Source organism: Anomaloglossus baeobatrachus, unplaced genomic scaffold (assembly GCF_048569485.1).
Source record: "Anomaloglossus baeobatrachus isolate aAnoBae1 unplaced genomic scaffold, aAnoBae1.hap1 Scaffold_2233, whole genome shotgun sequence".
Lineage (NCBI taxonomy): Eukaryota > Metazoa > Chordata > Amphibia > Anura > Aromobatidae > Anomaloglossus > Anomaloglossus baeobatrachus.
The window spans coordinates 285118-296269 of NW_027441995.1; the positions used below are offsets into that span (position 1 = coordinate 285118).

General features: G+C 44.3%; 1 pseudogene; it reads right to left on the reverse strand.

The window, feature by feature from the left end:
* Positions 1-5187: 5187 nt before the first annotated feature.
* Positions 5188-5392, reverse strand: LOC142261453 (U2 spliceosomal RNA; annotated as a pseudogene).
* Positions 5393-11152: the final 5760 nt, after the last annotated feature.

Consider the following 11152-nt stretch of genomic DNA (forward strand, 5'->3'; position numbering starts at 1 on the left):
GTGCTACCAGTGCTCCGACTCTGTCCAGGAAGGCGCAAGGTAACTTCGTCGTCGGTTGCATCCTCCTCCACCGCCTCTGTTGACCTCCTCGAGTGCCTGACTGGGGGTTGACAGTAGGTGGGATCTAGAACTTCATCATCAATTGTTGTGTTTGCACTCCCCTCCCCCTCAGACCGAGCCTCTTCTTGCCCTGACCGAATATTTAAGTTGTCATCCCAATCGGGTATCTGCGTCTCATCTTCATCAGTATGTTCCTCATTGTCTATAACCACAGGTGTTACAGTTTGTGACAAAGGGTCAACATTATGCTCAGAAACTTGGTCCTCACGGCCTGAATCAGAGTCACAAAGGTTCTGGGCATCACTGCAGACCATTTCCTGTTCTGTACTCACTGTAGCTTGGGAGCAGACCTCTGATTCCCAGGCTATAGTGTGACTGAACAGCTCTGCAGACTCAGCCATCTCAGTTCCACCATACTGTGCAGGGCTGATGGAGACTTCAGAGCTGGGAGAAATCAAGTGTGATTGGGATGACAACTCAGAGGACTGGTGTTTTTTGGATGCGGTACTTGAAGTGGCTGAGAGGGCACTTGTTGGACCACTTGAGATCCATTCAAGCATTTTCCTTTTTTGCCCATCATCTACCTTTCTTCCTGTTGTTCGTGTCCGTAAAAAAGGGAGCACATCGGATTGTCCACGGTAAGTAGTAGACATCTTACTTTTGCTGGTAGATGGTCTATCTTCAGCAGATGATAATGGAGCTTTGCCACTTTCCCCACAGACAAAACCTTTTTTGCCTTTTCCACCACGCCTCTTCCCCTTTCCACCAGCATCTGTCATTTTGCCACTCATGTTGATTGCGACAAGATTGTGGACTGAAAATGTGGTAGTAAAAATTGAGAGGTGGTGAAGATTGCAGTGGTGGTCTAGCTTTATTAACAGCAGAATAATAAAGAATAAATATCCCTGACAATGCAACTTAGTTATAATGAGTTGGAGTGTGCAACGCAGGCAGATGCGCTCTGCAAATGTCTTGGCACTAGTGGGACTATAGCAAAGTCCAATAGCCACGTATAGGATGCCACTAGGTACACTGAGTGTTTGCTAGTATAATGGCTAAGTTAAAATTAGTTGGAGTGTGCAACGCAGGCAGATGCGCTCTGCAAATGTCTTGGCACTAGTGGGACTATAGCAAAGTCCAATAGCCACGTATAGGATGCCACTAGGTACACTGAGTGTTTGCTAGTATAATGGCTTACTTATAATTAGTTGGAGTGTGCAACGCAGGCAGATGCGCTCTGCAAATGTCTTGGCACTAGTGGGACTATAGCAAAGTCCAATAGCCACGTATAGGATGCCACTAGGTACACTGAGTGTTTGCTAGTATAATGGCTAAGTTAAAATTAGTTGGAGTGTGCAACGCAGGCAGATGCGCTCTGCAAATGTCTTGGCACTAGTGGGACTATAGCAAAGTCCAATAGCCACGTATAGGATGCCACTAGGTACACTGAGTGTTTGCTAGTATAATGGCTTACTTATAATTAGTTGGAGTGTGCAACGCAGGCAGATGCGCTCTGCAAATGTCTTGGCACTAGTGGGACTATAGCAAAGTCCAATAGCCACGTATAGGATGCCACTAGGTACACTGAGTGTTTGCTAGTATAATGGCTTACTTATAATTAGTTGGAGTGTGCAACGCAGGCAGATGCGCTCTGCAAATGTCTTGGCACTAGTGGGACTATAGCAAAGTCCAATAGCCACAGATAGGATGCCACTAGGTACACAGAGTATTTGCTAGTATAATGGCTTACTTATAATTAGTTGGAGTGTGCAACGCAGGCAGATGCGCTCTGCAAATGTCTTGGCACTAGTGGGACTATAGCAAGGTCCAATAGCCACGTATAGGATGCCACTAGGTACACTGAGTGTTTGCTAGTATAATGGCTTACTTATAATTAGTTGGAGTGTGCAACGCAGGCAGATGCGCTCTGCAAATGTCTTGGCACTAGTGGGACTATAGCAAAGTCCAATAGCCACGTATAGGATGCCACTAGGTACACTGAGTGTTTGCTAGTATAATGGCTTACTTATAATTAGTTGGAGTGTGCAACGCAGGCAGATGCGCTCTGCAAATGTCTTGGCACTAGTGGGACTATAGCAAGGTCCAATAGCCACGTATAGGATGCCACTAGGTACACTGAGTGTTTGCTAGTATAATGGCTTACTTATAATTAGTTGGAGTGTGCAACGCAGGCAGATGCGCTCTGCAAATGTCTTGGCACTAGTGGGACTATAGCAAAGTCCAATAGCCACGTATAGGATGCCACTAGGTACACTGAGTGTTTGCTAGTATAATGGCTAAGTTAAAATTAGTTGGAGTGTGCAACGCAGGCAGATGCGCTCTGCAAATGTCTTGGCACTAGTGGGACTATAGCAAAGTCCAATAGCCACGTATAGGATGCCACTAGGTACACTGAGTGTTTGCTAGTAAAATTGCTTAGTTTAAAAAAGTTGGAGTGTGCAATGCAGGCAGACGTGCTCTGCAAATGTCTTTGCACTAGTGGGACTATAGCAAAGTCCAATAGCCACAGATAGGATGCCACTAGGTACACTGAGTTTTTGCTAGTATAATGGCTTACTTATAATTAGTTGGAGTGTGCAACGCAGGCAGATGCGCTCTGCAAATGTCTTGGCACTAGTGGGACTATAGCAAGGTCCAATAGCCACGTATAGGATGCCACTAGGTACACTGAGTGTTTGCTAGTATAATGGCTTACTTATAATTAGTTGGAGTGTGCAACGCAGGCAGATGCGCTCTGCAAATGTCTTGGCACTAGTGGGACTATAGCAAGGTCCAATAGCCACGTATAGGATGCCACTAGGTACACTGAGTGTTTGCTAGTATAATGGCTTACTTATAATTAGTTGGAGTGTGCAACGCAGGCAGATGCGCTCTGCAAATGTCTTGGCACTAGTGGGACTATAGCAAGGTCCAATAGCCACGAATAGGATGCCACTAGGTACACTGAGTGTTTGCTAGTATATATGGCAAAATTATAGATGGAAAGGGAGAAGGGGAGGGGGGGAGAGAGGAGGCTGTAATTGACTACAAGGGTATGAGTTATGAGTGATCATAGGGATAGTGTTACATAAGTGGAAATACCTATGGAGGACCGGATGTGTAAGCGCATACCTTATACAAACCTATAGAGTGCTGATGGGTGAGAGTGTGATGTTAGATATAAGACATCCTATAGTGAATAGTGAGCCGTAATCAAGTGCAACAGGGATATTTCACGTGACTATGGGAACATGGAAGGTAAAGAAAGGGGAGAAAAAACTGTTAGACAAGGTAATCAGACATAATGTAACCAGTTGATCAGACATGACAAACATGACAAATAAAAAACAAGGAAGAATGGAACTCCATACATAGTGGAACCATATATAGTGTGAACACGAAAAAGAACCGGGCGTTAGAAAAAATGTGCACGGCCCAATGAATCAAGTCGGTTCTTCATATTCATGGTTTAAGCCCTTGGGTTCCAACGTGCCCAGAGTATATATCCAGAAAGATTCCCTTTCTTTGAGCTTCCTAATTCTATTGCCTCCTCTGCGTATGGCTGGGACATGTTCGATGACTTGGAATCTTAATTGGGCCACTGTGTGATTATGCGTCACAAAATGGTGTGGGACTGGTAATAGAATCTGCTTACAATGTATTGTTGACTTGTGCTTAGCACAAAAAAAGGGAATCTTTCTGGATATGTACTCTGGACACATTAAAACCCAAGGGCTTAAACCGTGAATATGAAGTACAGACTTGATTCATTGGGCCGTGCACCATGTCACCATGTGTGCAATTGCATTGTCCAATGGCTCACAATGGTTATGCGTTTTCATTGGATGGATAATCGAAGCCATGTTTTTTTCCTTTCTCTTGGGTTTGTTGTGTGAGTAGCCTATAGGATTAAGTTAGTTACCGCAGGCAGTGGATTTAGCTTCCTGTCTTTGGTCCAGTGGTAGATTGATTGTTTGGTCTATGAGCTGTTATGGGTTTTAATCCAGGTGAATGCCCATGGGCTGCCTATAACTGTGTGAAATATGTAGTTTTACTGGGCTGGGATGAGAGAATCCATCGAAGCATGGTGTAGGGATTGTGGTTCCTGTGTGCTAAGAAGAAAGGCTAGCACCAGCCAGAAAGCCCCATTACAGCCAATAATCAACCGCTAGCCGCTGGAACTCGTTGCTCTAGATCATGTCAAACTCTCACCAAGCAGGAATAGATACATTAGCCCACCATCCCACCCAAAGAGCAACTTCTGCTGCGCAGCTGGCTTTCTAGGCAGCAGCGCTATTGTGATGTCAGCGGGGGACATTGTGACAAGCCAGTGTTCCGTCACTTCATGTTGTGCACTGTTCAAACGGAAAATACATCAACAGGCAGACTACAGAAAAGCTTACTGACAAAGGATAGAGAGGGGCTTTCTCAGAGGGCTTTTTACAGTTTGTCTATTCCCAATTAGCCGTTTAAGTATGCTTAATGAAAGTACTAATTCTTTCATAGGCCGCCCATTCTTAGTATTTGACGTTCCTTATATTGCGGTATCAGGCTTCGCAGCAGGTTGCAAAACATTCATCACCCATGACTGTCCCCAATTGGGCTCAGAAGCTAAATGTCTATCATGACCTCTCTTTTTGAAAGTCCAAGAGCAAGCAAACTCTTCCTCCAGGAGAGGGAGCCAACAGATCACTAAAGACATCATCATTGCTCAAAGAAAACACCGAAAAACAATGGAAGCTTTAATTGGAGTGGAATCTGATAGACAGCACCTGATGCCAAGTCTGCATCTTCTAACACCTGCAGTCACTGCAGCAGCTGAATCCAATGTGTCCAAAAGGGATCTATTCTATTCAATTGCAAATGATCTAGATAAGACTGAGAATAAGATACTGCACGGGACATAGCAGAGTTGGTCAAGTTGAGTGGAGATGAGTTTGCTATTTGGCACAGCTTTTGCATCAATAAAGCAAGTAAAAGGTGTGAAAGATAAAAAAAAAGGGTGAAAGTGTGAAAAGTGAATTGGCCAAATTGAGGTGCATATAAAGTTTTTGCTTTCTTTCAATTCACTAATGAGGCTCATTTGAATCAGGTGAATTGAGTTCTGCTTTTGGAAACTCGGTTAAGAAGGGGTGCACCGGTCCTGGAGGTACTGCAATACCAGGTCAATGCGTGGAGTGGACAGAGCAAGATTTTTTCCATCTCCTTGTTCTAAAAATCCATTTAATATATGGTCCCTAGAGAGGGGACGTATCAGATATTAAACTGATAAGAACAGATTTAATTTTTTTTTTTCTGTTTATCAGTAGGACTTCAAAATAACAAAGGTGATCGCCTCCCGTTGCCTGGGAACCGTCCAGGCACAAGAGGGCTATGTGTCACCAGAAGGCGCACACACTCCCTCAAGGCCGGCAGACGTGCAATCCCAGGCACCTTCCAGTACCGACCAAGGTAGCGTCCTCCGAAACTACACTTGATCTTAGCCAAAAGGCCGAGAAGCTATAACCCGAATTGGTTACGGCCTTGAGTGGCACCCTGGCCTATACCGGACACATCTTAGGGAGAGGGAGACAAACCCACGCCTACAGAAGACATTTTGTCACCCAAGCCAAACCCTTGAAAAGGCTGTTTTGCAGAGCAAAAACAAGGAGAATGGTACTTTTTGCAGCCGCCGCCCACTGCAATGAATCTGAATAACTCCTCCTTTTGGGCACAAGCACCTCCCCTCCCCATTGCAGTCTTTCCAATTCATGATACAAAAAGACGGACGGACAGGACAGGACAGGACCATCTGCCTGACTTTCCGTCACTGCCACCCTTTGCCATCCTTGCCCGTAGAAAGCCCTTTCATCATCCCCAAACCCTAATCTTTTCCCTTCCCTTCCCAGCTGCGTCTCACTCCCTTTCATTAGGAAGTGAGCGCAGCCTTTTCTCCGTTCTGCACATGCGCGACGTTAAACACAAATGCGCAGGCGTGCGTTCCATTAGCCTCACTGCATTCCACTCCCATACAGGAAGTGGGCACAGCTATTACTACGGTCGCACATAAAAGAACCCACGGCCACCACTGCACATAGCTGACTCCACCACAGGACACCCACTTCTACACCAACGCAGGTAAGACAGGATCGGCACCTCTATGCTCCCGTTACAATCAGGCTCAGTCACCATGTGATAACGCTCTCAACTCTTTAGTTGCAGGCTCCCCTTGCTTCACCTCCACTGGCTGTGCTGCCATTTCCTCTCCCACCTGGAAGTTATACTTTATTCCACTATTTTCCTGTTTCTCTCTTCCCCCTTTTCCCATAACCTACTTTTATCTGCATTTGTGGGGTATCTATATGCTATTTACATCATAGTTTTATTCATTAATATGGAAGGGAAGAGTGCCCATGAGAGTGTTGAACTGCGGAGAGCAAAAGATTAAGCTGCTCCGATTTGCCACCATTGATAAGCTGTTCTCAGTAGATACACATGCTATCCAAACAGCAGCATCCACCATTGCTTCAGCCCACCCATTCAGTGACAGCTCACCAAGTCAGCCAGAGGAGTGGTGTAAGGAATTACACGTAGGCACTGACTCCACACCTTCACATCACAAGAAGGGGGTCTACAGGCTAGTGCAAGAATACGAGCAAGCCTTCAGCAAACATCCGCTAGACTTTTGAAAAATAAAAGGGGTCAAACACTACATCCCCACAAGTGCACACCCACCCATCAAAGAGAGATATAAGCCAAATCTACCTGCACATTACCAGTGTACCAAGGACATGTTGAGCAACATGAAGGAGGCTGGGGTTATCCGTGACAGTTGTAGCCTCTGGGCAGCTCCGTTGGTCCTGTTAAAGAAGAAGGACAGCACCACTCCCCTGTATTGAGGAATAGCTAGCTGCATTGACAACTGCAAATTATTTTTCTACCCTTGATCTCACTAGTCACTATTGGCAAGTGTCCGTTGCTGAGGCAGACCGGAAGAAGACCGCCTTTGCCACCCCGATGGGTCTCTGCGAGTTCAAAAGCATGCCCTTCGAGCTGTGCAATTTGCCAGGAACCTTCCAGAGGCTGATGGAATGCTGCTTGGGACACCGAAACTTTGAAACGGTACTGCTATACCTTTATGATGTTATTGTTTATTCTAACGCAAACAAGATTTTAGGGTGTATAAAAAGGGAGATTAGATCCGATGATCCCAACGTATTGTTACCCCTCTATAAATCACTTGTAAGGCCACATCTGGAATATGGGGTAAAGTCCTGAGCAGGTTGATAACCATTGGTTTGAGCATGGTAGGGTGTAGTACGCATCTTCCTGCATCGGTAAAAGCTGCAGAAGTCCTTGAAGATTTCCGCTTCAAAGGCAGTGCCTTGATCTGTGAGGACTCTCTCTGAGTAGCCATGAGGTCTGCATAAGTGTGCTTGGAAGACCTTCGCTGCAGTATGGGCCATTAGATCTTTGACTTGTACCACAACCATAAATCTCGAGTAGTTGTCTACCATCGTAAGTGCATACGTGAGCTCACCTCGATATTCTGCAACAAAACTCCCTTTTTCGATTTCAGTTTCAGCAAACACTCCTCTTCCTGTAGAAAATATTTATCATTACCTAAGACAGTCATTCTAATGCATGACAATATTAAGGCAATTTAGTTAAAACTTGTTTTAACTCACCTTTAAGGAAATTGATGTATTTCATGGTCAATCCAGGTTTGTCAGTGATGGCACTGACATAATGTATGGCGTCTTTTTCGGGCGTTATCCTTTGCCTTTTCATTGTGAAAATCCAGTTGCCTATATCAAAGCAAATTCTACTACTTGTAAAGTATGCAGAAAATGAAATGTAGAACATATAACATCAACTGCTTAGGAACGCATCATAGGTTAGTACTTAAAAGGATATTGTCATGTTCTAGTCATAATGCAAGCTGGACATTTTTCATGTTACCCTGTAATCGCCGGCCTGTTCTAATGCTCACAAGCCAAGATATAGGCTCAGCTGCTAAGGCTTCCCTCTGCCTTCTGAATGAAACTTGAATATGTCTGGGTCACTGTGTATATAGCAGGTGCTCAGAAAAAATAAGAGTCAATTCAATAGAAATAGCTCTGGCACACTATAGTGATCAATAACGTAAGAAAAGAACTCTTGGAATGCTGAAAATTCTTTATTTGTGCAAAAGGATAATTCATCCAACGTTTCGAGCTTGTTTTTAGGTCTTTATCAAGGATAAAGTTATCTAAGATCATAAAGGGTTACAAAACCATATAAACACGTAATTAGTACATAGTACAACATAACAGTACAATATATTGCTACTTGAGAGTACAATGGGTCAAATGACCATGATGCACATACAAAAAAATTTTCCAAAGCCATAGTGAAAACATTTGTACTGAGGAAAGAAAATTTCCACATGACCTATCTGGAGAAACATTCTGGATCAAACAACCAAAAATAGTCAAGCAGGTAAATACACACCTATATGGATAACAGGATGATATGTGTTCAATTGTATAGCGTCATTGCCATTAAGGTACAAATGGAAAACTTGCAATCCTATATAGTGAAGGAAATGAACACATATCATATCAAAGAACACAGGAACATGGGTGTGAGAAAAACCTCAATGTTTATACTTTGTTCTTTATAATGGTGTGAACATGTATATGTCTCAGTACCTTATGAACTTGAGAATTCTAGTGAGTAGATGATGAAAGCCTATTCCAGAACTGGAATCGGTAAATAATTGTAGGTGGAATCTAAATGAAAAGATGGTACAAGTGTTATCATGACACGTGGGCTATAACACAATGGACCGTGTGACAAAGAAGAAAGGAGAGAAAGAAGAGGAAGAAAATGGAACTACCTGTAACATTACGTGATAGTCACTGGTAAGTATCACTTGACAATTCAGGTGAAAAAGGATTCCTTTATTAAAGGGTTCTCAGTCGCCTCAGGATCATGAAATACTAGGGTAAATGATATGAGAATGGGTAAGAAGCACCACTAAAGGAAATATGAGATGCAGGACATATATCTATAAACCCCTGAACTACATGATAGAAATAAAAAGAAGAAAAAAGAAAAAAAAGAAGAAAGAAGAAGAACACATAGAATGCGGAAAGAGAATGGGTACAACTACCTGAGTTACTGCAGGGAGGCCCCTGGTAGGTATTGTGAGGGTTAGTGGAATTCCTTCACTGAAGGGTTCTCAGTTGCCTCAGGTTCGTGAAAAATGCTATAGACAAATAATGCCCGGAGAAAAGGGGTTCATATACAGCGAATAATGGTAATACAAGGTACATGTGTCCCATGTAATAGTATAAATATATATATATTGTACTAAGCTCTACACCAGAAATAGAAAGTAGTCCCTCTGCCTTCTGTCTAGGTGCCCTGAGTTATGTCCTGTAAACTGTCACAGTGACCTAGACACACATGTGTAGTAGGGGAATATCCCTGCTGAGATGCCAGTGCTAGAGCACTCGTTTGCTGTGGAGTTGAACGCTATGTGAGCAGTTCTTACCTTCAATGAGCAGAAGTCTCTTTTTTCAGATTTCAATATCTCTGTGGGTATCTGGCAGAAATATGGAATACTCTTTACTGCTAAGACCCTGTACACCACTCCCACTAAAGGGGGCTTTACACGCTGCGACATCGCTAATGCGGAGTCGTTGGGGTCACGGAATTTGTGACGCACATCCGGCCGCATTAGCGATGTTGCTGCGTGTGATACCGATGAGCGATTTTGCATCGTTGCAAAAACGTGCAAAATCGCTCATCGGTGACATGGGTCTCCATTCTCGATTATCGTTACTGCAGCAGTAACGATGTAGTTCGTCGCTCCTGCGGTAGCACACATCGCTCCGTGTGACACCGCAGAAACGAGGAACCTCTCCTTACCTGCCTCCCAGCCGCTATGAGGAAGGAAGGAGGTGGGCGGGATGTTCCGGCCACTCATCTCCGCCCCTCCGCTGCTATTGGGCGGTCGCTCAGTGACGTCGCTGTGACGCCGCACGGACCGCCCCCTTAGAAAGGAGGCGGTTCGCCGGACACAGCGACGTCGCCGGGCAGGTAAGTATGTGTGACGGGTCTGGTCGGTGTTGTGCGGCATGGGCAGCGATTTGCCCGTGTCGCGCAACAGATGGGGGCGGGTACCCACACTAGCGATATCGGGACCGATATCGCAGTGTGTAAAGTAGCCTTTAGTCACATGACCAAGACTGTATCTGTGTCCCTACAACACACTTGAGACAAATGTGTGTGTGAGCCTGCATTGTGGGGTATATATAATATATTATAGAGCTGGGAAGGATCATTCTAAGCAGTGAGCTGTTCCAGTATTTGTAGGAAAATACCCAGTAGAAGCATCAAACACAGCACCAATACCTCCCATCAGTATTCCACCACAGTGCCATGTAACCCATGCCCTACACTCCCATCTACACCAATACTATACAGGCACAAACTAGTATATCTGACTAAAAGCCCCCAAAATATGAAGAACGGCCTATAGTTGAGTGTGGATATAAAATCTATGTGAGCAGAGCTAGAATAGAAATCACTGATCGCATTGAAGTCATTCTGACCATAAATCACCATGATATCAAGGTGAGGAGTTGTGTGTTACTGCTGGGAGGAAAGGGTTAACAGTGGAATATTAAGGTGCATTTCTGTGTGCAGTGTTACTAGTCAATGTAACAATTCAGTATGAGCTGCTCTTGGTGCCGGGGGAGGGAGATGCTCTCCTGAGCAAGATAGATGGGGAATGAACATGATATCTATATAGTGTAAGGCAGGGGGTCTCAAACCAGGTGATCATGTCTGATCAACTGGTTACATTATGTCTGATTACCTTGTCTAACAGTTTTTTCTCCCCTTTCTTTACCTTCCAGGTTCCCATAGTCACGTGAAATATCCCTGTTGCACTTGATTACGGCTCACTATTCACTATAGGATGTCTTATATCTAACATCACACTCTCACCCATCAGCACTCTATAGGTTTGTATAAGGTATGCGCTTACACATCCGGTCCTCCATAGGTATTTCCACTTATGTAACACTATCCCTATGATCACTCATAACTCATACCCTTG